This window comes from Esox lucius, chromosome 13 (assembly GCF_011004845.1).
Source record: "Esox lucius isolate fEsoLuc1 chromosome 13, fEsoLuc1.pri, whole genome shotgun sequence".
Classification (NCBI taxonomy): Eukaryota; Metazoa; Chordata; class Actinopteri; order Esociformes; family Esocidae; genus Esox; species Esox lucius.
In genome coordinates this window covers 30256960-30269751 of record NC_047581.1, presented here as the reverse complement: position 1 = coordinate 30269751, position 12792 = coordinate 30256960, and the positions used below count along the sequence as shown (strand labels likewise).

The window sequence follows — 12792 nt, the reverse complement described above, 5'->3', positions numbered from 1 at the left end:
TTTTTCCAGCACATTCCACAGATTCCACAGACACGGATTACTGGAACCATATCCTGCGGTCTGATGAGACCAAGATGAACTTATTTGGTTCAGATGGGGTCAAGCGTGTGTGGCGGCAACCAGGTGAGGAGTACAAAGACAAGTACAGGTCGGAAGCATGACCAGATGGACAAGGACAGGTACAACACGGGGAGGGGGAGGTGTCACAGTGGCAGCTGGAATCGTCAGGCATCGTCTTGATCTGCAACACAACCAGGAGGACTTTGAACAGGGACAGCAATGGGTCTTTCAAGACTGGTATTCCTCAGGTGTGGGTCAGGACCTCATGTCCTCCTATGTTTAAAACGGCAGGAGACAGGGAACATTTAGAAAATGCATTCTTTAGATCTACAAGGATTTATTGTGGAGAAGGAGAACTGACCCTACTCCCCCAGCACAATAATATAACAGCGTAAGACATTGGGGATGAGAACAGATCTATCATAATTAATTAATTTATATTGTGTGTTTCAATGCTGTTTTCACAGTCAGATGTCAGCTGGTAGGTTAATCTACACCAGGATCAGCCCCCGGGGGACGAGGGGGGGGGGCTATGTCTTTGTACTATTTTCAGTTAAATACTGGGATAAATGATTTGCACATTATTGCATTCTGTTTTTAATTAGCATTTTACAGCGTTCCGACGTTTTTGTAGATGGGGTGGTAGAGCCAGAGACCTTCCGGGCCCAACAGTCTTGACCATTAGAACTCCCTGCCAATCAAATGCGTTATGTGGAGTCTTCAAATTGTTTGCTACGTGCCTATTGATCACTATTGGGTCATGTTGTTTTAGGTCCTAGTCTGAAAGGTATTGGGTTTGGAGATCTTTTTCAATAGATCTCAGGTTTATACGGATCGGTCATTGGGTCCTGGGTGAGAAGTGTTTGTCATGAAATTCCAAAAGGCAGAAACGCCACCATGTCTGCCCGCAAGTGTCCCTGAGACAAATGTGGTCCTTGTGAGGGGAGGGACCCATGTACAGAATTGCATGACTTGAAGTGAAACAGGGAATATCAATAAATGGTTTGAACGCCACACAGTGTCCTACGAGGGTCATTTTCTGAAAACCAGATCTTTACGGCAAGCCAAATAACTCGCAGACATTTTGTCAAAATCGAGATAGCGATGTCAAAGATGTCGTGCATTACATACATACAGACTTGTGAAAACAAAGATGACAGACGGACTGATGTGGAAGTCTGACAGTAACACTTCAGAATTAACTGTCAGGAAGCGGAAAAGGATTTGAATTCATCCAGGGGTCACACATTTTGGCTGACCTTCACTGTGACCCCCACTAATGGAATCCCAAGACTTGGAATATGAAGACATATTTCCATTTTACTCAAAGTTCGTTTGAAGACACATTTCCATTTTACTCAAAGTCCATTTGAACAAGGTCAAATATCAGCACCCACTACTGATATTTTATTATAAAGAAACGGTTTGTTCTACTTTCATTATTTCATCATTCGATGTTACACATAGCCTACTAGTTAGCTGGGTTCACAGGAATTTCCCCAGGCCAATCCAATGGGGATTTCTATTTCCCCTCACTATAAAGTGACCCAGTGTCCAGTAGTCTTCCAGACCTGGCTCTATTTGACTGCTTTTCAGAATGAGAGGATTGATCGTGGTAGTGGCTTTTGTCACAATGATGATTTCAACTGATGGTGAGAAAATAATTTGCTATTATATGGCTTTGAGATATTATAATTTATAGTTATATGGGGGGGGGGGGGGGGGGGGGATGTCCCAACACTCATATGGTGTCCCATTTACACATTACTCAGCCTAATTCAATACCAAATAATACGTCATATCTTAATGTAATTAATAAAAAATATATGAGTCTGCAAATTGTATACATGAGCTAAATATTTGTACTTTTATCATCTTTAAGGATGCTAAAAGGAAGGACAAAGTTTCACTTTTGAGAGTGTGTGCTTGCTCAGTAACACAAAAAACGGCAATGTACCGCAACTGAATGTGTGTCCGTTTCAAGAAAATATAATTCTTACCAATTGTAATCCTTTTTTTCTCAGCTTTCCTCATGCACGGCCGACAGCGCTGCCTCTGTACACGAACAATCAACCTTGAGAACCGTAAGCTCATAATCCAGGAAACGGTTCATCAGAGAAGTCCAACGTGTGACCGCGTAGAGATAGTGTAAGTATTTGAATTTACATTTTACATATCGAAAAGTATATGTATAGCTTGCCTGTAATATAAACGGCAATACTAACTGGGTGATTCGTGCTCAGAATGCTAATTGGCCGAAAGGCAATTGTAGCTGGTATAGGCTGGTAAATTAGACGTATACATCGGGTATGACATCACATCAAACTGCTCAAATTGAGTTGGTAACCAGGTTAAAAGCAATAAAGCATCTCGAGGGGTTTTGATATTTTGCCAATATACCACGGTTCAACGCTGTGTCCAGGCACTCAGCGATGCGTCGCGCTCAGAACAAACTCTTAGATATTTGGGTATATTCCATACCCCCTCCCATAGGTGGGAAGTAGGGATGGCCAGGGCGGTGCAGTCATGCATCGTCCGTCCGAGCTATCGGATGACCGGGGATACGACCGGATTCTATTTCCTTGGAATGTAAACTCAAAGTATAGAAAAGCTTTTTTATTCTGTTACTTTATGTCTTTTATTTATTGGTTAAAGTTTCAGAGAAAAGCTAGTTACCAATGGAATAATAGTAGGAATCATTTTGCAGCCTCAAATATATATTTCAGTGTATATATTTCAGTGTTGTAATAGGCTTGCTATTTTCAAAAGTGAGTTTGAGTGAAAAGCGGCAGTTTTTATTAATATATACGTTAAAAATACGTAGCTTTTCAAGGCTTTAGGCTATCGCTCTCTGGCCATCTGGACGCGGTTCATGGAAAAATAATGTTTGCTTACTGTGTTGTATTCACGGTCTTCCAAGTATGCTGTCGCATTGCAATCAATAGGCTACAGTTCCAGTGTGGAATGGCGGACAATACAAGACCATTAGAGTGGCGTTTAGAATATCTTCAGTGGGGGCTTCCAGACGTTGATATAGAACACTCTACGTCTATGCTACCAGGGTACTGGCTAGACTGGACCTCATTTATGCTATTAGGCTACGTGAACCTTGAACCTATTTGGGTCCAAAATCGTGCATATTTAACTAAGACATTTCGGTCATGTAGAAACGTTTTTCTATTTTTCCTTTACAGGGTACAAGTGAAGAGAGCAAGATTCAAGAAGTTTTGCCTGAATCCAAATTCTACAATTGGCAAGGAAATACAAGCTAAGTGGAACAAGAAGAATCGACCCTAGCGGACACAAATTGTGTAATAATTACTTAAATATTCTTTCGGTCGCCCTTCTAATGCTCAGTTTAACATAAGAAACAATAAGTATGTACAGTGTGTATGTAAAAAGTGTTTTGATAATATTGTTTAGTTTTTTCCTTACATTCTATTAGCCTACTCTTATTTATTTACATTTTCACAGTCCGGTGAAGTTTAGCGTGGTTCAAGTACCCGGAGGGCCAGTTTGAAAATGTTTGCACTTACGTTTTTGCTTCAGATAAGAACATCTGCTAAACAACTTAACTGTGAATTTTATTTAATGAAGGCAACGTTGTCTTGCTGTTATGCACTCTGTTTTACGTGGACCTACATATTGCATGTTGTTATTCCTATTTATATGAATATAGGCATGCACACACCTTTGTACTATGTTCTATCAGAACCTTTTTCATTTACTTTTTTTTGTAAGTCCTGGATAGAACGTATACATTCCAGAACTTAACAAGATAGAACGTATACATTCTAGAACATATCTTGAACCAATATTATTTGTTTTATATTTACAAGACTATCAGAATGTATGTATTATTTTATATAAAAATGTGCAGGATTAATAATAACTGACAACAATGAATAAGTAACATAAAAACGAAATAATTCCTTAATAGTTAATGTAGGCGGAGTGTTTAACCACTGTGAAAGGTTGGGGGGACCCTAATAAACAAATCCAGCAACTGAAGTAGCGTTTTCAGTTTTTTCCTTTTCTTGATATGCAGACCAAAAATGCCTTTTTCTTTAAAATGATGCTGGGAAATTGATGGATTGACACAAATCCACGTGAATAGAGAAACCGCAGCCTGCCACTATACTGTGGCGAATTAACACCACAGTATACAGTAACTGGAAGCTCTGGCTTTGAAGAAGACAGTGTGTCGGACACCACGCCATCTCTGACTAGAACCCCAAGTGTAAGTTAAACCAGGCTGCTGGCTCAGCTAGCATCTGTCGTCGCCTTGTGGCATGGAGGCCTGTGATGTTTAGGTTTGATGTGATGTTTAGGTGGTTCCTCCACGAACTGAGAAGGAGCTTCTGTTTTATAGGGGACATGTAGACAGGTAATTACTCCCCCAGGGGCCCACGGTTGTGTCTGAATACCTATTACTCAAATGTGGAAACGTGAACCAGCCCGCAACAAAGGTCTTTTATTCATACAAAATGATTGGTACTATACAATTGCAATTACAACAGATAAACTGAAGTACACTCACCTAAAGGATTATTAGGAACACCTGTTCAATTTCTCATTAATGCAATTATCTAATCAACCAATCACATGGCAGTTGCTTCAATGCATTAAGGGTTTTGGTCCTGGTCAAGGCAATCTCCTGAACTCCAAACTGAATGTCAGAAAGGGAAAGAAAGGTGATTCAAGCAATTTTGAGCGTGGCATGGTTGTTGGTGCCAGACGGGCCGGTCTGAGTATTTCACAATCTGCTCAGTTAATGGGATTTTCACGCACAACCATTCTTAGGGTTTACAAAGAATGGTGAGAAAAGGGAAAAACATCCAGTATGCGGCAGTCCTGTGGGCGAAAATGCCTTGTTGATGCTAGAGGTCAGAGGAGAATGGGCCGACTGATTCAAGCTGATAGAAGAGCAACTTTGACTGAAATAACCACTCGTTACAACCGAGGTATGCAGCAAAGCATTTGTGAAGCCACAACACGCACAACCTTGAGGCGGATGGGTTACAACAACAGAAGACCCCACTGGGTACCACTCATCTCCACTACAAATAGGAAAAAGAGGCTACAATTTGCACAAGCTCACCAAAATTGGACAGTTGAAGACTGGAAGAATGTTGCTTGGTCTGATGAGTCTCGATTTCTGTTGAGACATTCAGATGTTAGAGTCAGAATTTGGCGTAAAAAGAACGAGAACATGGATCCATCATGCCTTGTTGGCTGGTGGTGGTGGTGTAATGGGGATGTTTCCTTGGCACACTTTAGGCCCCTTAGTGCCAATTGGGCATCGTTTAAATGCCACGGCCTACATGAGCATTGTTTCTGACCATGTCCATCCCTTTATGAACACCACATACCCATCCTCTGATGGCTACTTCCAGCAGGATAATGCACCATGTCACAAAGCTCGAATCATTTCAAATTTGTTTCTTGAACATGACAATGAGTTTACTGTACTGAAATGGCCCCCACAGTCACCAGATCTCAACCCAATAGAGCATCTTTGGGATGTGGAGCTTCGTGCCCTGGATGTGCATCAACTGCAAGATGCTATCCTATCAATATGGGCCAACATTTCTAAAGAATGCTTTCAGCACCTTGGTGAATCAATGCCACGTAGAATTAAGGCAGTTCTTAAGGCGAAAGGGGGTCAAACACAGTATTAGAATGGTGTTCCTAATAATCCTTTAGGTGAGTGTAGATATAATATATACAAACTGTACAAACACATACATTATTTGCAAAATATCCCCACCTAATTTATAATTGTTAAAAACAAAAACAGTTAATTCTGTTATATGAATTAACTGTTTGAAACTGTTTTGAAATTGAATACCGATAGTTAAGAAAATCGAAATCAAAACAAATCTGATTAAATTAAAACAACATATTTCCTGAAACTATGGTATAGCTCAGTTGTTAAGAGTGAGAAACCCACTGATTGACAAAGGCATTTGTATTCATTTCAATAAAGAGATTGATGAAACAATTGAACAGTCAGTTGTCAGTTCAATGCTTGACCAAGTCTTACTCCTGCACACTTAAAAATGTTAACTTGACAGCCAGAGGACAATTGTGGGTGAAGACTAACATTTCAAAATATCCTGTTACCACATCATAGCCAGACATGGACTACATCATTATCTGATACTCGAGGTACTTCCTCTAAAAAGTACCTAATGTTATAATAGCTGTTCTAGTCTGGTACAGTATAACATGCGTTAACAACTTCCGGAACGGTTGCCATGAGGAACAGCACAGCTGTTCTACAATGTTCTACATTGCACATCTCAAATTGTAACCTTCGCCCCCTCTCTCACTACCTCCCTCCCACAATGCATTTCTTTCTGCTCTCTCCATCCAGCTCCCTTCCTCCCTCTGTCCATCCCTCGCCCCCTCGTATCCTCCCGTTCCCTCCCTTCCTCCCTCTGTGCAGCCTCATCTCTCCCTCATTCTGCCCGTACACCTCCCCCTCTGCTTCCTTACCTCTTCTCATCTCTCCCTCCGTCTGCCTGTACACCTCCCCACTGCCTCCTCTTACCCCTTCTTGGTTTTCTGTCCCTCACCATGTGCTCCTCCATGCCTCATATAGATCAGTGTTTATCATGTTGGTATGTAGGAATTCATTAGTTATCGGAAGGAGCACGATGGGCGGAGAATCGAGTTCAGGTCCAGCACACATTTCAGGTGTTCTTCAATGACCAGATTAGTCTGAGATATATCCAATTATTCTCTTTTCTTCACCTATTTGTCATTTAGCTGACACTCTTATCCAGTGCGACAGTGGAGAGGAAAAGGAATTATTTTGCCCATCAAAATTTGTAGAAGACTCTTTGGTAACTAAAGATCGAGCAGCACTTACAGTACAGTAAAGGAGTTTTGCGGACACAGATTAAGCCTGGTCCTGGACAATAATGTTTAGCCTAGGACTAGCCTCAATTTGTGACAGCGAAATGTGATTAAATGTGTTAATCCTGTAGTCCTGGCTACATTTCCTATCTTGACGTTATGTCACCAAGCCCACCTAATCATTCCCACCAATCTTCATTTGGGTCATTATTCTTCTCCGCCTCATTCCTGTTACAAAATCAAATGATCACATACAATAGGTACCAAGAAGTATGCAATCATCAGTGTGTGGAAATTGATCTGAATGAGGGCGTCAGCTAAATAACAATTGAAAAAAAATTATGATTGCAGGCAAGAGCTGTTAAACAATGTATTATTGTCAAACACCTGTGAAAACACTTTAATGAGCAGACCTTCATACACAACCTGTCATCTGCAGACTGGCATAGAATCAACATGATCCCCTCTGATGAGGAACTGGTCCTAGTTTAAAAACTCCTTCCTTAAAGTCTATAATAAACATGTTCAGAGACTGAGAAGTTTTGGTAAGTGTCACAAGTGCTGTTTGCCCCCAGTGCTGTTTTCAACACTTGTGCACTTTGTAACCAGTGCTCTATTAAAAACGAATCTGCTTTGTCACCAATGCTCTATTCAACACTCATCCGCTTTGTCACTAATGCTTTATACAACATTCATCCACTTTGTCATGGGTGCTCAATTCAACACTCATCCACTTTGTCACTAGTGCTCAATTCAACACTCATCCACTTTGTCACCACTGCTCTATTCAACACTCATCCGCTTGTCAGCAGCACTTCACTTATCTCTGTGACATTTACACTCTGGTTAATAATAGTGTGTTGCTTAATTTTTGACATTCATTGGTACCAATGTAGTTACAAGGCCCTTTTAAGCAACTCCCCCCTCTACCTCAGCTCATTGTAATTCCAATAGTAATAGTTCTGTGGTGCAACAAATTGTCTTCAGATGTTTCGTTATTAGTTGAGGTGAGTCCACCCGTGGCCGCGTGCTCTTAAGGAGTTTCACATGATTTCAGATTAAATCCACCTGTCTCAAGGAGGTCCCACGATTGGTTTGTACAATTTCTAACTAAAACTAAATCATGAAGACGAAGGAACATTCAAAGTAAATCCGGAATAAGGTTCTTTGAAAACACCAATCAGTGGAAGGATATAGGAACATTCCCAAGGCATTGAATAATCCCCCGGAGCACAGAAGTCCATCACAAAGAAATGAAGAGAAAATACTGTAGATATTTCCCCCTGTGCTCTCCTAAAACCCACACTTCCTCTGACCATCATTTAGTTCTCCTATGCTATTGACTGGAAAGAATTGCAAAACACTCATAAACTTAACACTTTTTCATCACATTCCTTCAAAACTAAACCAACCAAGCTGCAAACGGATAAGTGTGTCTGGTGATCACTAAATCTATCTGAATGTTTCTTGCTGTATATAATATCATTAGACAATTATGTTTATTGAACTCCCTTCATTTCAGTTAACATACTAGTATAAATAACACTGAAATAAAATGAACAATCCCTCCATCTGGTGGCTTTATGTTAGCTCTCTTTGGGCTTCCAATGGTGCTGGTGTCAGTAGTGCCACAAAAAGTATTTGACTGTTGTCACAATTGGAAGCAAGTTGGGGAGGGGGGGGGGGGGTGTAATTTCTAAAGGCCATTCTCCTGCCTGATGACTGATATTGGCAACAATTTATTTATAGCAATACACTTGAAACATTTTAGTTCCTACCCTCACCTATGGTCATGATGGCTGGGTCATGACCGAAAGAACTAGATCTCGAGTACAAGCGTCTGAAATGTGTTTTCTCAGAAGGTTGGCTGGCTTCTCCCTTAGAGATAGGGTGAGAAGCTCAGTCACCCGTGAGGAACTCGGAGTAGAGCCGCTGCTCCTTTGCATCAAAAGGAGCCAGTTGAGGTGGTTATGGCATCTGGTAAGGATGCCCCCAGGACGTCTCCCTAGGCTCGTCCAGCTGGGAGGAGACCTCGGGGTAGGCCCTGGACTAGGTGGAGAGATTATATTTAGACACTGGCCTGGGAACGCCTCGGTATCCCCCAGTCAGAGCTGTCAAATGTGGCTCGGGAAATTTGGGGTCCCCTGCTGGAGCTGCTGGAGCTGCTGCCCCCGTGACCCGATACCGGATAAGTGGATGAAGATGAGAGAGAGAGAGCCTTGAAACAAATAGCCAAATCGAAAACTGCAGACAGAGCCTTGCCACACGATCAGCCAGCCTTAAATAGTCCAATGAAACGCAGTTTAACGTGGTCATAGATTTTTGCCTCGATGTACACCAGCGTTTCCCAATCCTGGTCCTTGGGACCCAAAGGGGTGCATGTTTTTGTGTTTGCCGAAGCACTCACACATCTGTGGGGGGATGTTTTCGGCACAACGCCGGGAACAAAGTGAGGAAAATCTGAGGTGCTGGATTCTGTTCTAGCAGAATCCGCCTCAAATTCACCACTGCTACTTACCAATTGCCAATTACCAAACAAAGTTATGCTAGCTAGTAGCTTCCTCAGTGTTTGCACGCCAGACATACAGCTCCAGAAAAAATGAGACATATAGCTTCTTTCCAAAAAAATTGAAAAGGAAGGTTTTGCGAGAGGAACGGAAGGGTTAGAATTAAGAGACCACTGCAAATTGAACGCTTCTGTTCCTTTCCTTTACAACTTTTTTGGAAAGGAAAGAAAAAGGTGCAGCGGTCTCTCAATTTTTTCTGGAGGTGTATGTGCGCGCTCTATGGGGAGATAGGCAAGGTGACTTGTGTTTAGTTGGTGACTGGAAACTACAGAACGTAATTGTTTATGGGATAAGAAATTAATTTTCCCACTCAGGCCCTGTCCCAATATCCGGACTTGCGCCCTTGTGCCCCCTCAATTGCACATTCTCGCTAAGGGGTGCAAGAGCGTAGGCTATCCCAAATCTGAAGTGTTGTTCTCCAGGGGTAATCATCAGCGCCCTCTTGCGCACTTAATGCACCCCTTCCGCAAGTGTTCATCAGACCTGACTTTGCTATAGGCTATTACCCAGAATCCCTGTGGTACACAGTCTTGTACTATTTACTTTTTTCCATCCATCCATCTTCTTCCGCTTATCCGGGGCCGGGTCGCGGGGGCAGCAGTCTAAGCAGGGATGCCCAGACTTCCCTCTCCCCAGACACTTCCTCTTTACTATTTTCCAAAATAGCTTTGAATGTGATCGAACACTTGATCATTGCCAACGTCCATAACCAGTCCTTTTTGAAGTAAAAATGAATGGGTCACTTCTTTGGTAAAAATGATTGGGTCACGTGACCCATGGAACCAAGATGGCAAAATATGTCCGGTTCCACTTTCCAAGTCTATGGGCATTACTCCCACGTTCCTTAACCAACGTTAATGACCCCTAATTGTGATTTGCTATTGAATACCATATTTAATCAGACAGGCCCACAAGAACGTTTATCTTATAATTATAAAAATTATCCCAAGCAGAATAAAAAAATATTATACATTTTGTTGTTGTTGATCTGTTATTTACTAATTAATTAACCGAATACTCATGTTGACAGTGAAAAATGTCTGTCATAAACATCTGCATCTGTTTCATGATTCCATAATGCATTTTTAGGATCGAACAAACTGTGACCATAGGGGTGCAACTTCAGATTTTACAGTCTTGTTTGCTAAAGATCTGAGTTGTGGAAAATATCTAGCTGAAGTACCAAAACCTAAAAAAGAGAACGTTCGTATGCCTGCCACCCAGAAGAGGAAAGAAGAGCACATACTTATAAAAATAAATAGACTCTATAAATTATAAGCTATAACAAGCTTCTATTCATCGTGGTAGATTAAACTTGCTTAATTATTGATCTGAAAATGGTATTGACATTCAATATTATCTGCCTATATCTTTGATTGATCACATGAACACTGAATGCCCCTATGACTTTCTAAGCACATTCAAAGTACATTAGCATATTTTAATGTACCATTCATCGGCACTATTACACTTATGTTTATATTCATAATATTTAAAATGTCTTTCATATTGTCCCACATACTCCTTTTCTACACTACTTGGAATTGCTGATAGTTTACATTGTTATGTATATATGTTTTTTTCAATTTCTTCAATTTTACTTAATGCTACTGGGTAAATGTCACGTGGCATGTCATAGGAATTTAACTGTTCAGAACGATGCTATGTTATTGTGTGCATTTGACAATAAAAAGACTGTGACTCCAACGATGTGAATCAGGTAGCGATAGTAAAACTTTACTGCTGCTGGCGGACGGGGGGGGGGGGGGGGGCTGTTATTCCCAGCAAACATGGGAGTTAATGCTAAGCACTGCCTCTGGTTCCATTACTTTGTTACAAAGCTTGTATTCATGAACACATTTTATTATAAAACATACAGCTCTGGAAAAAAATGAAGAGACCACTGCACCTTTTTCTTTGCTTGAAAAGGAAAGTTTGGAGTGAGGCTTTTTGAGTGAGGATCGGACCGTGCTGAAAGTGCAGTATCATCAATTAAGCAACAGACAAGCGACTGTAGCTTAAATTGCTGAAAAAGTCAATGCTGGTACTGATAGAAAGGTGTCAGAACACCCAGTGCATCGCAGTTTGTTGCTTATGGGGCTAGGCAAGCCGGCAGAGGCAGTGTGATGCTTTGGGCAATGTTCTGCAGGGAAACCTTGTGTCCTGCCATTCATGTGGATGTTACTTTGACACATACCACCTACCTGAGCATTGTTGCAGACCATGTGCACCCTTTCATGGCAAAGGTATTCCCTGATGGTATTGGCCTCTTTCAGCAGGATAATGCACCCTGCCACAAAGCAAAAATGTTTCAGGAATGGTTTGAGGAACACATTCAGGAACACGTTCAAGGTGTTGACATGGCCTCCAAATTCCCCAGATCTCAATCTAATCGAGCGTCTGTGGGATGTGCTGGACAAACAAGTTCGATCCATGGAGGCCCCACCTCACAATTTATAAGACTGAAAGGATCTGCTGTTAATGTGTTTTTGTCAGATACCTTTTTGTCAGGTCTTAATTTTTGAGTGTTGAGTGTTTTTTTGAAGTTCCGCAAATATATGTATGTGGTGTGTGGATGTTCCATATATATATATAGAATGTTGTTACGGTAAGTCACTCTGAAAAAAATCTGCTAATATGTCACAACTGCCCAATTTAAGTGACTGTGGTTCCCAAATGACAGTTATAAAAGAGGTATGTTAACTTTTTCTGTTCCTTATTCTGGGTTAGGGCTAGGCCAATCAAGCGAAGTAAATCTAAATCCATCACAAGTGATAGGAAACCATCGGTTTTGATAAATTAAAGTTATACTGATAAGAACACTTTGGGTTACAGGCCGATCCTTATTATTGGCGCCCCTAATGAATTCCACCAAGAATTCTCTACATTTATATGGTCTCTGACCACAGGGCAGGTTCTAAACCTAGAACCAACTGGTTACTAGGCTCCAGGGGAAAGTTTGTCAGCATGTACAGTTGTGCTCAAAAGTTTGTATACCCTTGGAGAATTGGTAATATATGTACCATTTATAAAAAAAATTAAAAACATGAGTGAGCAGGCAAAACACATGTCTGTTTTTTTTAATGGGATTCACATTCAACTGTAGGTTATAACAGAATGGCACAATCATAAAACATAACATGGCAACAAAGAAGAAAACTGACCCCTGTTCAAAAGTCTGCATACCCTTAGTTCTTAATATTGTGTATTGCTCCCTTTAGCATAAATGACAGCGAGCAGTCTTTTGCAATAGTTGTCTATGAGGCCCAGAATTCTTGCTGGTGGTATAGCTGCCCTTTCA

General features: G+C 41.1%; 1 long non-coding RNA gene across 1 annotated transcript; it reads left to right on the top strand.

The window, feature by feature from the left end:
- The first annotated feature begins 1557 nt into the window (after window positions 1–1557).
- Window positions 1558–4071, top strand: LOC105014545. Its single transcript, XR_828315.3, has 3 exons — window positions 1558–1712; window positions 2085–2208; window positions 3255–4071. It is a non-coding gene; the product is annotated as an uncharacterized LOC105014545 (long non-coding RNA).
- Window positions 4072–12792: the final 8721 nt, after the last annotated feature.